This window comes from Palaemon carinicauda, chromosome 11 (assembly GCF_036898095.1).
Source record: "Palaemon carinicauda isolate YSFRI2023 chromosome 11, ASM3689809v2, whole genome shotgun sequence".
NCBI classification, from domain to species: Eukaryota; Metazoa; Arthropoda; class Malacostraca; order Decapoda; family Palaemonidae; genus Palaemon; species Palaemon carinicauda.
Window position 1 is genome coordinate 111,066,461 of NC_090735.1, and position 17,500 is coordinate 111,083,960.

The 17,500-nt window shown below is 36.4% G+C and overlaps 1 protein-coding gene across 1 annotated transcript in view; it reads right to left on the reverse strand.

Moving 5' to 3' along the window:
* The window catches only part of trio (trio Rho guanine nucleotide exchange factor), a 979,236-nt gene that overhangs the window by 326,519 nt on the left and 635,217 nt on the right, over nucleotides 1–17,500 (reverse strand). The gene's annotated exons all lie outside the window — the stretch shown is intronic.

The following is a 17,500-nucleotide window of genomic DNA, read 5'->3' on the forward strand; positions in this document are numbered from 1 at the left end:
ACAGTTAACCCCTTGAGCGAAGAAAAATTGCTTGGTACCTCAGTGTTATAAAGTGTATTGGGACAGAGGAGAATGTGGAAAGAATAGGCCAGACTATTCGGTGTATGTGTAGGCAAATACAAAATGAGCCATAACTAGAGAGAGGGTCCAATGTATAATTCTCTCTGGCCTGTCAAGGACCCAGTAACTCTCTAGCGGTAGTATCTCAATAGGACAGTGACATTTTTTCTTAAACCATCCCCTTAGTGGATGTAATTTAATTGTACATACAAACACACAGGCGCACCCCCACCCCTCACACACACATACATACGCATATGTATAATTTTAATGGTAAATAAATCAATGTGACAGCAACCATAAAACCGGTATTTCAAAATCATACTTCTATGGCTATGCAATTTTACCAAAAAAATAAAACAAAACGAGTACAGAAAGACTCGCATGAAAAACATTTAATATATTTGAGGAAATGACCTCTTTATATATAATAAAAAAAACTACTACACTGACGATTGCATGTTATTCAACATTAACGAGTTCCCCCTCTCTCGCGAGTATCCGGCTTTCCCCCATTGCCAACAGTACACAAAAAAACTACATTCCTCTTATACAACGACAGCCTTGTGGCTGACGCCAGTGGCAAACCAGTCCCTAATGTACGCTTAGGAAGAAAGATTAAATTCTCTCTCATAATCTATATAACCAGTTTACAATTTGCCGAGAGGAAAAGCTGTGGGTCACAACGCTCAACTTCAGAATGAAGCAATTGATTTGTCTAAGAATTTTGGCGTTGCAACAGCAATGCTTATCGCCGCTGTATATAAATGGTTTAGACGAAAATACCCCTGCCTTAATATACGCAAACTAAATATAGATCAGGAGGATGTGGTGGCCTACTGTAAACGTCTCTGCCTGGCCATTGCCGGACTGGGCTTCGAGTCCCACTCAAGCTCGATAGTGTCTAGTAGCGTCTGCAGCCTCACCATCATTTGAGCTGAGGATGAAGGGTTTGGGGGAGCCAATATGCTCACATGCTGTTATATCAGCAGCCACTGCCTGGCCCTCAATGATCCTAGCTTGGGTGCAGAGGGAGCTGATCAGATGTATATATGGTCAGTCTATAGGTCATTGTTCTGCTAGCTAGGGCATTGTCTCGGTCCCTTATTTCTGCCATTCATGACCAACCTTTAAACCTTTATTATAGTACAGATGTGCACAAATTTCCTGAATATTCACAGCTATTAATATAGTTTTATCTATATGTAAACGATGGGAAGTAACTATACTTAACTTAATTTAATATGCATATGGATATCCATGGGAAACTGAACGTAACAACCCAATAATTAAATTAACTAAAAGAAAGAACAACGACATGGCTTAGGAAAATAGGGGATCCATTTCTTGTCATCTACTTCACCGTGGCGATAAATTAATTTCAATTTCAGCCCAACTAATTTATTGCTGTCATAAATTAATTTTACTTTGTCATCAATTATCTCATTACAACGTTCCTCTACTTCTAACTGACATCGAAGGTGTAAAAAGGTAAGCAAAAGTAATTATCTTTACTTCAAACTATATCCTAATATATTGTGATGAATTTGGATAGTTTTTACTGATATCTATGTCGTACTTGATATGTAAATTAATATCAATGACTTGAGATCCTATGCAATGAGAAATTTCATGCAAATAAAGGCAGGTGATTAGTATTCAATAATCAAGTATTTACATTAGTCTTCAGCCAGTAAAACTATAAGAATGAGATAAATCTAATATACTAGCCCTTACGGGATATCGTATGGCCATGCAATTAGGATTATAAAATATTTTGTACCAAAAGAGAAGGTGACCCAGCAAGAGCAGGGCCCTATGGAACCTTTTTTTTCCTAGTGTTGAATATGAAAATCATTGATTATTTACTTCAGCTGCAATATTATTGTAATAAATCGTGGTAAAAGGAGCGCAAAATATGCCCCACGGGGGGGGGGGGGCTTTGGGGAATTCGAGGGGCAAAAAAGAAGCTCGTAGCCTAGGGGTCCTGTCATGGGTTAAAACAGCGTTGTTCAGTAGATTCAGTTTACCCAGTGACTTATAGTTTGATAATACGAGGTTATGGAACAGCTTACCTATAACAGAAACATATCCATTCACAAAAGGCAAGAGCAATGGCTATAAAGGAGATAGGTCTAAGTAGTCAAACTTACTATAATCACAGTACTAAAAGACATGGATGTCTACGTTGGACAGTAGATGGACTCATCTCAACAATTGAAGTACATAGTTCCATGAAAAATGAGGCAATCAAATCTAAGAAAGAATTTTTTTCTTTGCAACTATAAATAAATCACAAATAAGAGGAACTTTATTCTCGCGCAAAAACAACGAAGTCTGTAATTTGATTGACGATAAAAAATCATTATTAAAAGAAATAAATATCCACAAGACATGGCTGCTATAAACCACAAGTCAATAAAGATTTGGGCACACTAATCTAATTTATTTCTCTTTGCTTTATTGAAAAGTTTTTATAATTTATACAGGAAATATTTAGTTTAATGTTGTTACTGTTCTTAAAATATTTTATTTTTCCTTGTTTCCTTTCCTCACTGGGCTATTTTCCCTGTTGCAGCCCCTGTGCTTTTAGCATCCTGCTTTTCCAACTAGGGTTGCAACTTAGCAAGTAATAATAATAATAATAATAATAATAATAATAATAAGTGAAAGAGACCGGAAAACAAAATTAAAGTTGAGGTGTAAGAAAGTAGGATGAGGAGGATATAGCCATGATAAATATACTAAGAAATAAGTAATAAAAACATCAGACAAAACCAATGGTTATGTAGAAGGAAGAAATACGATTACTAAGTCGACAAAACAATCAAGAGAAAAAATCAACCAAGGGAAAAATCGACAGATGACCTAAGAGAAGTTAAACAATCAATTATTCATGTTCTGCCGAAAGCAAGTCGACACTTATTCACAGCTCCTCCATTATGCCACCATATCTATTACACAATATTCGCTACTGCCTCCCAGTAAGTATTGCTTTGTTTCACTAAAAGTTACCGAAAAGAACAGCTTTACAATAAACATGACCTTGACATTTAGTAAATGGACATCTCAACTACCGAAAACTTACGACTAATTGACAATACGAATTTTTTTCCTCCAGCTATTTACCTTTTCTTTCTGGTAATATTTAAGATATAATCCAACCGAATACATTCTAATTAATTCGCGATGTCATTTTACAATGCGTAAAATAAAAGAAGCAATGGTAAATAAGCTGAAACTTAATAGTATCAACAACAACAACAACAAAAGGGTCCAAAGAAGTTAAGAATCTTAATGGTATCATGATGTGTTCATTTCTATGAGAAAAAAGGAAAGATATTTAAAAGCGGCTCTATAAAAACGTTTGACAAATTCATCCCATATGAAGTGACTTTCTAAGCATCTATCATGTAAAAAAAAGATTCTAAAAAATCTAAATTTTAAAAAAGTAAGAAAACCTTGTATGTAGATGTAATTAACATTAATGTACCATATTACCATAAGACCAAAAATTACTTATTCCGAGTACTTGGTGAAAGAGAAAATCTAGCACATGAAGGGAGTGATATGGGAAGTGAACAGCCTCAACAGATTCAGATATCTCCACAAACCCGTCATTTGTTTACCTTCCGCACCAAGCTGTAGAGAGTTACCCACAGCCTGAGACCCAAACTGCGACTTCCTGTTTACTAAAACCCAATATCATCAAATGTATTCCCCGTGAAAAATCTAGATACAAAGTTTCATTTCCATTTGGAGTTCTTTTTACGGGTTTAAAATATTAAGAATCTGCCTATGGCATATGTATTTACGGATATCAAGAGAAAAATTACCATCAAATAAGAACCAACAATAATAGTAATCTATAACATTCCTTCAATAAGATCTATTAAATAAAACAACGAACACATTCTCAGGGTCAGAGACTATCAAATATACAAACCAGCAAATGTCTTATGAAAAAGTACTGTAGTGACACAGTGATCTCCCTTTATATAATAAATTATTTTTCATGTAACGTTGACGGCCAACAACTAGAAAAACAACAATCTCCAACATACCACCCAAACTAGCGTGTTGTAGTTAGGAAAAGGGGAGGGGGTAGAAAAAATTGAATCTCTCTGTGCGCACGCGCGTGCACCTGTGTCTAAATATTTAGCCATAATTTTTGACGGGTTACATACAAGTAAATAGTTTCTGCCAGATAAAACGTAATGCGTATCAATAACTTTTTTAAACTGAAGTCTTGCACAGACCAGAAAAACAGAATCAAATTTCTAAGCAAAAATGTAGGCCTATTGATTTGTCGTGAAATCTGTTTAAGGTATACTTCCGTCAGACCAGCAATCTACGAATTCGCATGAAAAAAAAAAAAAAAAAAAAAAAAAAAAAAAAAAAAAAAAAAAAAAAAAAAAAAAGCTACACGAAGTATGTGTAAAGCGTCACTGCTAAACAGCTCAGTTGGCCGTGACTCAGGTGAAGAGATGTTATCAGGTTTAAAAGAACTCGAAGCCATAATTACGCAAGGGTACTGGTGTTGAAAAAGAAGAACAAATAAAACGATTATGAAAAACTGAACAATTACAGTATCAAGATAAAAATAAATAAAGAATAAGAAAATTTAACAAGGAAGAAAACATCCCCCTTACGATGTTTTTATCCAATTGTTCACAACAAAAGAAACCATCAAAGTAGAAAGTTAAGTGTCTTTTAATTACCCAATGATTTTCAGGGGCTTACGCTCCCTTCAATAGTTTTGACATTAACACTTATATAATGAGCACTTCGTTTGATTAATTAACATGATTAATAACTCATAGAAAACGAAGTACAAAAGTCCAGACTTTAATACTTCTCGACGCAAAAGGAGTGACTTCTCTAGTTAGCCTCTCTGCCAAGGAGAAAAAGGTACTCTGGCTATCTGAAATCTCCTCAAGTAAGCTCAAGGATGGAGGTTAGGGGGGAGGGGGGGAGGTTTGGTAAAAGGAAAGAAAAAAAAAAACTGGAGAGCATCTTCTCCAGGAGAAGTGAGGACCTCTCCTCAAGAAGGAATTGGGTGTGAGGACAAATGCAGATTACGTCTAATTACGGCTAAGAGTGCAAAATCGTCCACTTCCTTCAACCCTACTCTTATGAGGACTAACCTTACTGTGTATACTTGAGAGAGAGAGAGAGAGAGAGAGAGAGAGAGAGAGAGAGAGAGAGAGAGAGAGAGAGAGAGAGAGAGAGAGAGAGAGAGAATTATCAACACTGAAACGGGAAGAAAACGGTTACAGACCATTCTAGTGAACCCATGGCAAAGTATATTGGTCATCATCATAATCATACACTTCAACTTCAGCTTTCCTATTATCAGCATCACCTTATCATTACCTTCATTATAGAGGCCTTGTTTTTGGTTGGCTTGGCTCGTTTGTTTGTCAGCCTTGTTTTCAAGTAGGTTTATTACCACGACTATATAAGGAAAATTTGCGGCAAGATTTTAAGAATATTTTATGACCGGTTGCCCTCAGGAACGGTAACAAGTATTTAGATTCTTGGAGAGATAGGAATGTTAACTTCTTGGGAGACATAAAAATATTAACTTCTTGGGAGAGATAGAAATGTTAACTTCATTGGGAGAGATAGAAATGTTAACTTCATTGGGAGAGATAAAAATATTAATTTCTTGGGAGAGATCGAGATGTTAACTTCTTAGGATAGAAAGGAATGCTAATTTCTTGGGAGAAATACTAAAGTTAATTTCTTGGGAGAGATAAGAATGTTAATTTCTTGGGGAGAGATAGAAAAATTAATTTCTTGGGATAGATAGAAAATTTAATTTCTTGGGAGATAGAAAATTTAACTTCTTGAGAGATAGAAAAATTAATTTCTCGGGAGAGATAGGAATGTTAATTTCTCGGGAGGTATGTGAATGTTAACTTCTTGGGTGAGATAGAATTGTTAACTTCTTGGGGGGATAGGAATGTTTCTTGGGAGAGATAGGAATGTTAATTTCTTGGGAGGGATAGGAATGTGAAATTTTTGGGAGGGATAGGAATGTTAATTTCTTTGGAGGGATAGGAAGTTAAATTCTTGGAAGGGATAGGAATGTTAAATTCTTGGGAGAGATAGGAATGTTAACGTCTTTGGAGAGATGGGAATGTTAACTTCTTGGGAGGGATGGGAATGTTAATTTCTTGGGAGGGATGGGAATGTTAATTTTTTGGGAGAGATAGGAATGTTAACTTCTTGGGAGGGAGAAGAATGTTAACTTCTTGGGAGGGAGAGGAATTTTAACTTCTTGGAGGATTAGGAATGTTAACTTCTTGGAGGATTAGGAATGTTAATTTCTCGGGAGATATAGGAATGTTAACTACTCGGGAGAGATAGGATTGTTAACTTCTTGGGAGGGATAGGAATGTTAACTTCTTGGGAGATATACATACATACATACATATACCAAGGCACTTCCCCCAATTTTGGGGGGGTAGCCGACATCAACAAGAAACAAAAACAAAAAGGGGACCTCTACTCTCTACGTTCCTCCCAGCCTAACAAGGGACTCAACCGAGTTCAGCTGGTACTGCTAGGGTGTCACAGCCCACCCTCCCACATTATCCACCACAGATGAAGCTTCATAATGCTGAATCCCCTACTTCTGCTACCTCCGCGGTCATCTAAGGCATCGGAGGCAGCAGCAGGGCCTACCGGAACTGCTTCACAATCGCTCGCCATTCATTCCTATTTCTAGCACACTCTCTTGCCTCGCTCACATCTATCCTCCTATCACCCAGATCTTCCTTTACTCCATCCATCCACCCAAACCTTGGCCTTCCTCTCGTACTTCTCCCATCAACTCTTGCATTCATCACCTTCTTTAGCAGACAGCCATCTTCCATTCTCTCAACATGGCCAAACCACCCCAACACATTCATATCCACTCTAGCTGCTAACTCATTTCTTACACCCGTTCTTACCCTCACTACTTTGTTCCTAACCCTAACTACTCGAGATACACCAGCCATACTCCTCAGACACTTCATCTCAAACACATTCAATTTCTGTCTCTCCATCACTTTCATTCCCCACAACTCCGATCCATACATCACAGTTGGTACAATCACCTTCTCATATAGAACTCTCTTTACATTCATGCCCAACCCTCTATTTTTTACTACTCCCTTAACTGCCCCCAACACTTTGCAACCTTCATTCACTCTCTGACGTACATCTGCTTCCACTCCACCATTTGCTGCAACAACAGACCCCAAGTACTTAAACTGATCCACCTCCTCAAGTAACTCTCCATTCAACATGACATTCAACCTTGCACCACCTTCCCTTCTTGTACATCTCATAACCTTACTCTTACCCACATTAACTCTCAACTTCCTTCTCTCACACACTCTTCTAAATTCTGTCACTTATAGTCCAAGATTCTCTTCTGTGTCTGCAACCAGTACAGTATCATCTGCAAACAAAAACTGATTTACCTCCCATTAGTGGTCATTCTCGTCTACCAGTTTTAATTCTCATCCAAGCACTCGAGCATTCACCTCTCTCACCACTCCATCAACATACAAGTTAAACAACCACGGCGACATCACACATCCCTGTCTCAGCCCCACTCTCACCGGAAACCAATCACTCACTTCATTTCCTATCTTGACACATGCTTTACTACCTTTGTAGAAACTTTTCACTGCTTGCAACAACCTTCCACCAACTCCATATAACCTCATCACATTCCACATTGCTTCCCTATCAACTCTATCATACGCTTTCTCCAGATCCATAAACGCAACATACACCTCCTTACCTTTTGCTAAATATTTCTCGCATATCTGCCTAACTGTAAAAATCTGATTCATACAACCCCTACCTCTTCTAAAACCACCCTGTACTTCTAAGATTGCATTCTCTGTTTTATCCTTAATCCTATTAATCATTACTCTACCATACACTTTTCCAACTACACTCAACTTCTTGGGAGGGATAGGAATGTTAACTTCTTGGGAGAGATAGGAATGTTAATTTCTTGGGAGAGATAGGAATGATAACTTCTTGGGAGAGACCGGAATGTAGCTTCTTGGGAGAGATAGGAATGTTAACTTCTTGGGAGAGACCAGAATGTTAACTTCTTGGGAGAGATAAGAATGTAAACTTCTTGGGAGAGATAGGAATTTTAACTTCTTGGGAGAGATAGGAATTTTAACTTCTTGGGAGAGACCGGAATGTTAACTTCTTGGGAGAGATAAGAATGTAAACTTCTTGGGAGAGAAAAGAATGAAAACTTCTTGGGAGAGACCAGAATGTTAAACTTCTTGGGAGAGACCAGAATGTTAAACTTCTTGGGAGAGATAGGAATGTTAACTTCTTGGGAGATATAACTGTTAACTTCTTGGAAGATATAAATATTAACTTTTGGGAGAGACCGGAATGTTAACTTCTTGGGAAGGGAGAGGTAGGAAAGTTAACTTCTTGGGAGAGACCGGAATGTAAACTTCTTGGGAGAGATAACTTAACTTCTTGGGAGAGATAAATGTTAACTTCTTGGAAGAGGCCGGCATTTTAACTTCTTGGGAGGGATAGGAATGTTAACTTCTTGGGAGGGATAGGAATGTTAACTTCTTGGGAGAGATAGGAATGTTAACTTCTTGGGAGAGATAGGAATGTTAACTTCCTGGGAGAGATTGGAATGTTAACTTCTTGGAAGAGACCGGAATGTGAACTTCTTGGGAGAGATAGGAATGTTAACTTCTTGGGAGATATGGGGAATGTTAACTTCCTGGGAGAGAGAAATGTTAACTTCTTGGGAGAGATAAATATTAACTTCTTGGGAGAGACCGCAATGTTAACTTCTTGGGATGGGAGAGAGAGGAATGTTAACTTCTTGGGAGAGACCGGAATGTTAACTTCTTGGGATGGGAGAGATTGGAATGTTAACTTCTTGGAAGAGACCGGAATGTGAACTTCTTGGGAGAGATAGGAATGTTAACTTCTTGGGATGGGAGAGATTGGAACGTCAACTTCTTGGGGGAGACCGCAATGTTAACTTCTTGGGAGAGACCGGAATGTTAATTTCTTGGGATGGGAGAGATTGGAATGTTAACTTCTTGGAAGAGACCGGAATGTGAACTTCTTGGGAGAGATAGGAATGTTAACTTCTTGGGATGGGAGAGATTGGAACGTCAACTTCTTGGGGGAGACCGCAATGTTAACTTCTTGGGAGAGACCGGAATGTTAATTTCTTGGGATGGGAGAGATTGGAATGTTAACTTCTTGGAAGAGACCGGAATGTGAACTTCTTGGGAGAGATAGGAATGTTAACTTCTTGGGATGGGAGAGATTGGAACGTTAACTTCTTGGGGGAGACCGCAATGTTAACTTCTTGGGAGAGACCGGAATGTTAATTTCTTGGGATGGGAGAGATTGGAATGTTAACTTCTTGGAAGAGACCGGAATGTGAACTTCTTGGGAGAGATAGGAATGTTAACTTCTTGGGAGATATGGGGAATGTTAACTTCCAGGGAGAGACCGGAATGCTAACTTCTTGGGAGAGATAGGAATGTTAACTTCTTGGGAGAGATAAATGTTAACTTCTTGGGAGAGACCGAAATGTTAACTTCTTGGGATGGTAGAGAGAGGAATGTTAACTCCTTGGGAGAGACCGGAATGTTAACTTCTTGGGAGAGATAGGAATGTTAACTTCTTGGGGGAGATGGGAATGTTAACTTCTTGGGAGAGACGGGAATGTAAACTTCTTGGGAGAGATAGCTGTTAACTTCTTGGGAGAGATAAATGTAAACTTCTTGGGAGAGATAAATGTTAACTTCTTGGGATGGGAGAGATAGGAATGTTAACTTCTTGGGAGAGCTCAGAACGTTAACTTCTTGGGAGAGCTCAGAACGTTAACTTCTTGGGAGAGAGATCGGAACATTAACTTCTTGGGAGAGAGATCGGAACATTAACTTCTTGGGAGAGATTGGAACGTTAATTTCTTGGAAGGGATAGGAATGTTAACTTTTTGGGAGAGAGATCGGAACGTTAACTTCTTGGGAGGGATAGGAATGTTAAATTCTTGGGAGGGATAGGAATGTTAAATTCTTGGGAGAGATAGGAATGTTAACTTCTTGGGAGGGATAGGAATGTTAACTTCTTGGAAGAGATAGGAATGTTAACTTCTTGGGAGAGATAAGAATGTCAACTTCTTTAGAGAGATAAGAATGCTAAATTCTTGGGAGAGATAAATGTTAACTTCTTGAGAGAGATAGGAATGTTAACTTCTTGGGAGAGATTGGAATGTTAACTTCTTGGAAGAGATAGGAATGTTAACTTATTGGGAGAGATAGGAATGTTAACTTCTAGAATGTTAACTTCTTGGGAGAGATAAGAATGCTAAATTCTTGGGAGAGATAAATGTTAATTTCTTGGGAGAGATAGTAATGTTAATTTCTTGGGAGAGATAGTAATGTAAACTTCTTGGGAGAGATAGGACCGTTAACTTCTTGGGAGAGATTGGAATGTAAACTTCTTGGAAGAGATAGGAATGTAAACTTCTTGGGAGGGATAGGAATGTTAACGTCTTGGGAGAGATCGGAACGTTAACGTCTTGGGAGAGATTGACGTTAACGTCTTGGGAGAGATTGACGTTAACTTCTTGGAAGAGATAGGAATGTAAACTTCTTGGGAGAGATAGGAATGTAAACTTCTTGGGAGAGATAGGAACGTTAACTTCTTGGGAGAGATCGGAACGTTAACTTCTTGGGAGAGATCGGAACGTTAACGTCTTGGGAGAGATAGGAACGTTAACTTCTTGGGAGAGATCGGAACGTTAACTTCTTGGGAGAGATCGGAACGTTAACGTCTTGGGAGAGATAGGAACGTTAACTTCTTAGGAGAGATCGGAACGTTAACGTCTTGGGAGAGATCGGAACGATAACTTCTTGGAAGAGATAGGAATGGAAACTTCTTGGAAGAGATACGAATGTAAACTTCTTGGGAGAGATAGGAACGTTAACTTCTTGGGAGAGATAGGAACGTTAACTTCTTGGGAGAGATAGGAACGTTAACTTCTTGGGAGAGATCGGAACGTTAACATCTTGGGAGAGATCGGAACGATAACTTCTTGGAAGAGATAGGAATGTAAACTTCTTGGAAGAGATAGGAATGTAAACTTCTTGGAAGAGATAGGAATGTAAACTTCTTGGAAGAGATAGGAATGTAAACGTCTTGGAAGAGATAGGAACGTTAACTTCTTGGGAGAGATCGGAACGTTAACTTCTTGGGAGAGATCGGAACGTTAACGTCTTGGGAGAGATCGGAACGATAACTTCGTGGAAGAGATAGTAATGTAAACTTCTTGGAAGAGATAGGAATGTAAACTTCTTGGGAGAGATAGGAACGTTAAATTCTTGGGAGAGATAGGAACGTTAACTTCTTGGGAGAGATCGGAACGTTAACGTCTTGGGAGAGATTGGAACGTTAACTTCTTGGGAGAGATAGGAACGTTAACGTCTTGGGAGAGATTGGAACGTTAACTTCTTGGGAGAGATAGGAATGTAAACATCTTGGGAGAGATAGGGACGTTAAATTCTTGGGAGAGATAGGAACGTTAACTTCTTGGGAGAGATCGGAACGTTAACGTCTTGGGAGAGATTGGAACGTTAACTTCTTGGGAGAGATAGGAACGTTAACGTCTTGGGAGAGATTGGAACGTTAACTTCTTGGGAGAGATCGGAATGTTAACTTCTTGGGAGAGATAGGAATGTCAAAATCTTTGGAGATCTAAGAATGCTAAAGTCTTAGGAGAGATAAATGTTAATTTCTTGGGAAAGATAAGAATGTAAACTTCTAGGGAGAGAGAACTGTTAACTTCTCGGGAGAGATAACTGTTAACTTCTCGGGAGAGACCGCAATGTTAATTTCTTGGGATGGGAGAGATAGGAATGTTAACTTATTGAGAGAGACCGAAATGTAAACTTCTTGGGAGAGATAAGAAGGTAAACATTTTGGGAGATAAATGATAACTTCTTGGGAGCGGCCACAATGTTAACTTCTTAGGATGGGAGAGATAGGAACGTTAACTTCTTGGGAGAGATAGGAATGTAAACTTCTTTGGAGATATAGAAATATTAATTTCTTGGGAGAGATTGGAACGTTAACTTCTTGGGAGAAATAAGAATGCTAAATTATTGGGAGAGATAAATGTTGATTTCTTGGGAGAGAGAGGAATGTAAACTTCTCGGGAGAGACAGGAATGTTAATTTCTCGGGAGATATAGAAAAAGTTAATTTCTTGGGAGAGATAAGAATGTTAAGTTCTTGGGAGAGATAAGAATGTTAATATCTTAGGAGAGATAAGAATGTTCATTTCTTGGGAGAGATAAGAATGTAAATTTCTCAGAGAGATAAGAATGTTAATTTCTTGGGATAGATAAGAATGTTAATTTCTTGGGAGAGATAGAAATGTTAATTTCTTGGGAGAGATAGAAATGTTAATTTCTTGGGAGAGATAGAAATGTTAATTTCTTGGGAGACAATTTCTCGTAGAGATAAGAATGTTAATTTCTTGGGAGAGATAAGAATGTTAATTTCTTGGGAGAGATAGAAATGTTAATTTCTTGGGAGAGATAGGAAGGTTAATTTCTCGTAGAGATAAGAATGTTAATTTCTTGGGATAGATAAGAATATTAATTTCTTGGGATAGATAAGAATGTTAATTTCTTGGGAGAGATAGGAAGGTTAATTTCTCGTAGAGATAAGAATGTTAATTTCTCGGGAGAGATAAAAATGCTAATTTCTTGGGAGAGATAATGTTAATTTCTTGGGAGAGATAAGAACGTCAATTTCTTGGGAGAGATAAATGTTAATTTCTTAGGAGAAATAGAAATGTTAATTTCTTGGGAGAAATAGAAATGTTTTTAATTTCTTGGGAGAGATCGGAATGTTAACTTCTTGGGAGAGATCGAAATTTCAATTTCTTGGGAGAGATAGAAATGTTAATTTTTAGGGAGATAGGAACGTTAACTGCTTAGGAGATATGGGAACGTCAACTTCTTGGGGGAGATAAGAATGTTAATTTCTTAGGAGAGATAGAAATATTAATTTCTTGGGAGAGATAGAAATGTTAATTTCTTGGGAGACATAAAAATGTTAATTTCTTGGGAGATTTGACTTCTATGGGTGAATTGCTCAGTCATGCTTTCAATATTCCAGGCTTCATAAATGGTAGTCGCTTAAGGATGGATAAAAAAATCCAGTTATTGATGAGAATAAACAACCGATCGAAGCAACAAAGATGAATATCCTTAAAAAAATGTAATATTTACCAGAAGTTTGTTGCATCAAAAACAGTCTTAGTAATATTGGATGGACACCTATTTACCACTTACAGTTGTAATAACAGATAATACAAACTACAGTTGGAGGTTATCAATAATAAGGCTAAGGTCTGTTTCTTATAGGTCGTTTCAATCAATTGATCTCATTCATTCATTTTCTAGAAATCCTTTGTAAGATAATCCAGTAATATCACATATACCCAAGTATAAAGTGACGCTTTTGATCTGTAATGAAACCACTAGAATATAATTCTTAAAAGATAATTCGTTGAATGATTTAGATTGCTGCAAGTAACAACTACTTTTAGACTAATGTCAAATGTGGTAATAAAAGGCATAAAAAAGAGAAAAAGGGGGAAGGATTTTTCCAAATTCCTTTTTACACCCATAAGAAAACAGCCAAGTTTAATATAGAAAGGGAAGTTGATATTCGAGGGGACACCAACAAGCATTGAGATTTGAGTTCCTCAGGCCGAGGCATAGCTATGATACTGTAAAATTTAGACAAGGATGAAAGAAAAAAAAGAATAACTACTTCAGAGGGAAGCGGAGAAGGAGAGTTAGACACGGGGTGTAACATTATCAATAATACAAATGGTGGAACTACATCTGACTGAGCCGAGTCTTTGAAAGTTTCATGTCAGCAACAGGAAGCATATCCGGAAACAGCTTCCAACTCTCATCTACACGAGAAGCAGTTCTATTCTACTTGGTGAGCTACTGCTATAAGAAATTTCATGTTCATTAAAATTGCATTTTGAATTTTTCTCGGAAAAATCTTGTGGGACGTTTAAACTCATCAAATTTTATTTAGAAATTTTTTAATTACTTTTACTGAAAATTGCTATGAAACCAGCCAGTAATACTTTGTTACCTAAAACGACTAAAGCAGCTCAGTAAATCTTTAGAGCCTCAAAACAAAATCATGGCAAAAATAGCTTCCTAATATTCTTCCAGGCCTCCTATGCCCATTAAATACCTGCTAGGCCATGTACTGTATTTTCCTTCCAAGACTATGCAAACAAATCACCCTATTTATCTCATCCTTTATTAATTAAAATGTTCTTATTTCTTTTTTTTACCTAAAATCTGTGCATGCATACCTGGTAAGGGTCACGAGCAGAATTGTAAATTCAACGTAGATTTACCATCCTCTTTGTGATGGTCATGAGTTACCTAGTAAAACCGTTGTCGGCCAAAAGTAATAATTGGAACAGCAAAAAAGTTTCTTTTCCTCAGAGCTTTTAGCATTGTATACAGTATAAGAAATGGTATAGAAGAAAACATTTGTATTCTTGAAATAAGAGGCTTCATAATTGCACCAGTATTCGATAACAAACAAATGCACGCAAAAGACGCACACATACATATACACACATATATGTATGTATAGACATGTTTGTATGTATGTATGTATATATATATATATATATATATATATATATATATATATATATATATATATATATAATATACACATGCATACATATAAATACATATATATATATATATATATATATATATATATATATATATATATATATATATATATATATATATATATATATACATACATATAAATACATATATATACACATACATACATATAAATACATATATATACACATACATACATATAAATACATATATATATATATACATACATACATATAAATACATATATATATACACATACATACATATAAATACATATATATATATACACATACATACATATAAACATATATATATATATATATATATATATATATATATATATATATATATATATATATATACATACATATAAACATATAAACATATATATATATATATATATATATATATATATATATATATATATATATATATATATATATATATATTGTACATACACACATACACGTCATCATCAGCCGTTACTAGTCCACTGCAGAAGAAGGGCCTCAGATATGTCCTTACACCCGCGTATGTTTATGGTCAATGCCTGTCCAAACCTGCAAACTTTTTTAGTTCGTCAATACATCGTCTTCTCTCCCTTCACATGCTTCTTTTGCAATCTTAGGGACCCAATCTGATATTCTTAATGTTCATATATCTGCCATTCTCATTATATGTCCTACCGATATCCATTTCTTTTTCTTATAGGTCGTCAGAATATCCTCTACTTTAATTTCATTCCGTACACATGCTGCTCTTTTCCTGTCTAAGTGTTATTCCCAGCACTGTTCTTCCCATAGTTTTTTTTTTTTTTTTAATTGTAACAAGCCTATGTTCTAAGATTTTAGTTAGGCTCAAAGTTTCCGATGCTCAAGTTAAACTAGTAGGACCATGTGATTAAATACTTCTTTCTTATAGTAAGTGGCCTTTTACTTTCAAATCTAATGGTTTTCCTTCTTTTAATTTCGGCCTCGTGTCCAGGGGAAACACTATCTGCCCTAAATGAATATATTCATCAACAATATCTAGGTTCATCCATAACTCTTATTTGCTGTCCCTTTGTATTTTCATTGAACATTATCTTAACTTTTATTCGTATTCATTTTCAGTCCCACATTTCTGCTTCCTCTATTAAAATCTCCTTACATCTTTTGCAATTCCTCCCATGATTCACTTAACAGGACTATGTTATCTACAAATCTTGAATTGTAAAGGTATTCCACATTAATATTAATTTCTACATTTTCTCAATAAAATTTCGTTAAACTACTTCTGGCCATGCTGTGAATAATTTAAAAGAGATGGTGGTATCCCTGTATAACTTCCTTCTTAATCGGAATTTACTCGCTATATATATACGTAAGTTTAGGATTTGTGTACCTAATGCATAAATAGGTTCAAGTGTTCTAACAAAAAAATCTCTTCCTCGTCATTGAAAGGCTTTCATTAATGCTGAAGTTTTGACAGAATCAAAAGCTTTCTCATAGTCTATAAATTCCATACATACTGGTCTGTCATAGTCTATTAATTTTTCCATTAGTTGGTTAATTACATGGATATGGAGACTTATTGAATGCTTCATTCTAAAGCCTGGCTGCTCTCTTGGTTGATTAAAGTCCAGCTGTCTTCCTATTTGGCCTTATATGATCTTTGTCAATATTCTATATATTATGCAGAGTAAACTTACTAGGCGGAGATATTCACGTCTTTTGTGTCACTTTTTGTGAATTAAAGATTTTCCAACCTGTACGTATAAAGCATTTTTGCTAACGTTTTGTGAAAAGTTCAGCGTAATAACTGTGGAATCTCCTCTAACTATTTTTAAATCAATTGTTAGGCTATCTTCTTTTGCTGCTTTTACCCTTTTCATACTTTTTAATGTTTTCTTTACTTCTAGTACTGTTACCTTTGGTATCAGCTCAGGTGTTTTATTATTTCTATTGGCAAAGTTATTCCTTATATCACTATTGCATAGCTTTGAGCAGAAATCCTTTGCAATTGTTATCACTCCATCTCTATCAATGATAATATTTTCATTTACATCTTTTAAAGCAAACATCTGTTAGCACCGTGTTCCACGTCTTCTTTTCATCGATCTGATGCTTCTTCCCTCTTTAGTATTTCCTCACTTTTGGTCTAATTGTGTTTACGAGTATCTTAGGTTTTTAGCTTGTTCAATGGCTTGGATAGTATGATATCTCTTCAGGAAACATGGAATAAAAAAATTACCCCTTCACGGGTTCCTTCGTTAATTCTACACAATACATGAGATATGATATGGGGGATGAATGCGGAAAAGACAGTAATGGCCCGAGAGAGAGAGAGAGAGAGAGAGAGAGAGAGAGAGAGAGAGAGAGAGAGAGAGAGAGAGAGAGAGAGAGAGAGAGGGGGGGGTGTTTCACCTATTGAAAATGGATTACTGTCTAGACTCGAGGCTCTCTAGATACTATTAAACATATTTTGATATACACAAATTTTTTTGGCAGAGTCAAATAACCCAAGCCATTCTAAGATCCGGTTATTTCACGAAAACCTTGTTAATCTTATTCTAATAATTATTATTATATAGCTGGGAGATGAACATTTAAGAAACTTCCCCTACACTTTTACTAGTCTGGCTAATTATTTTATAATTTCTGGCAATCAACGTGGTTTGTTTCTCTCGTCTCAGAA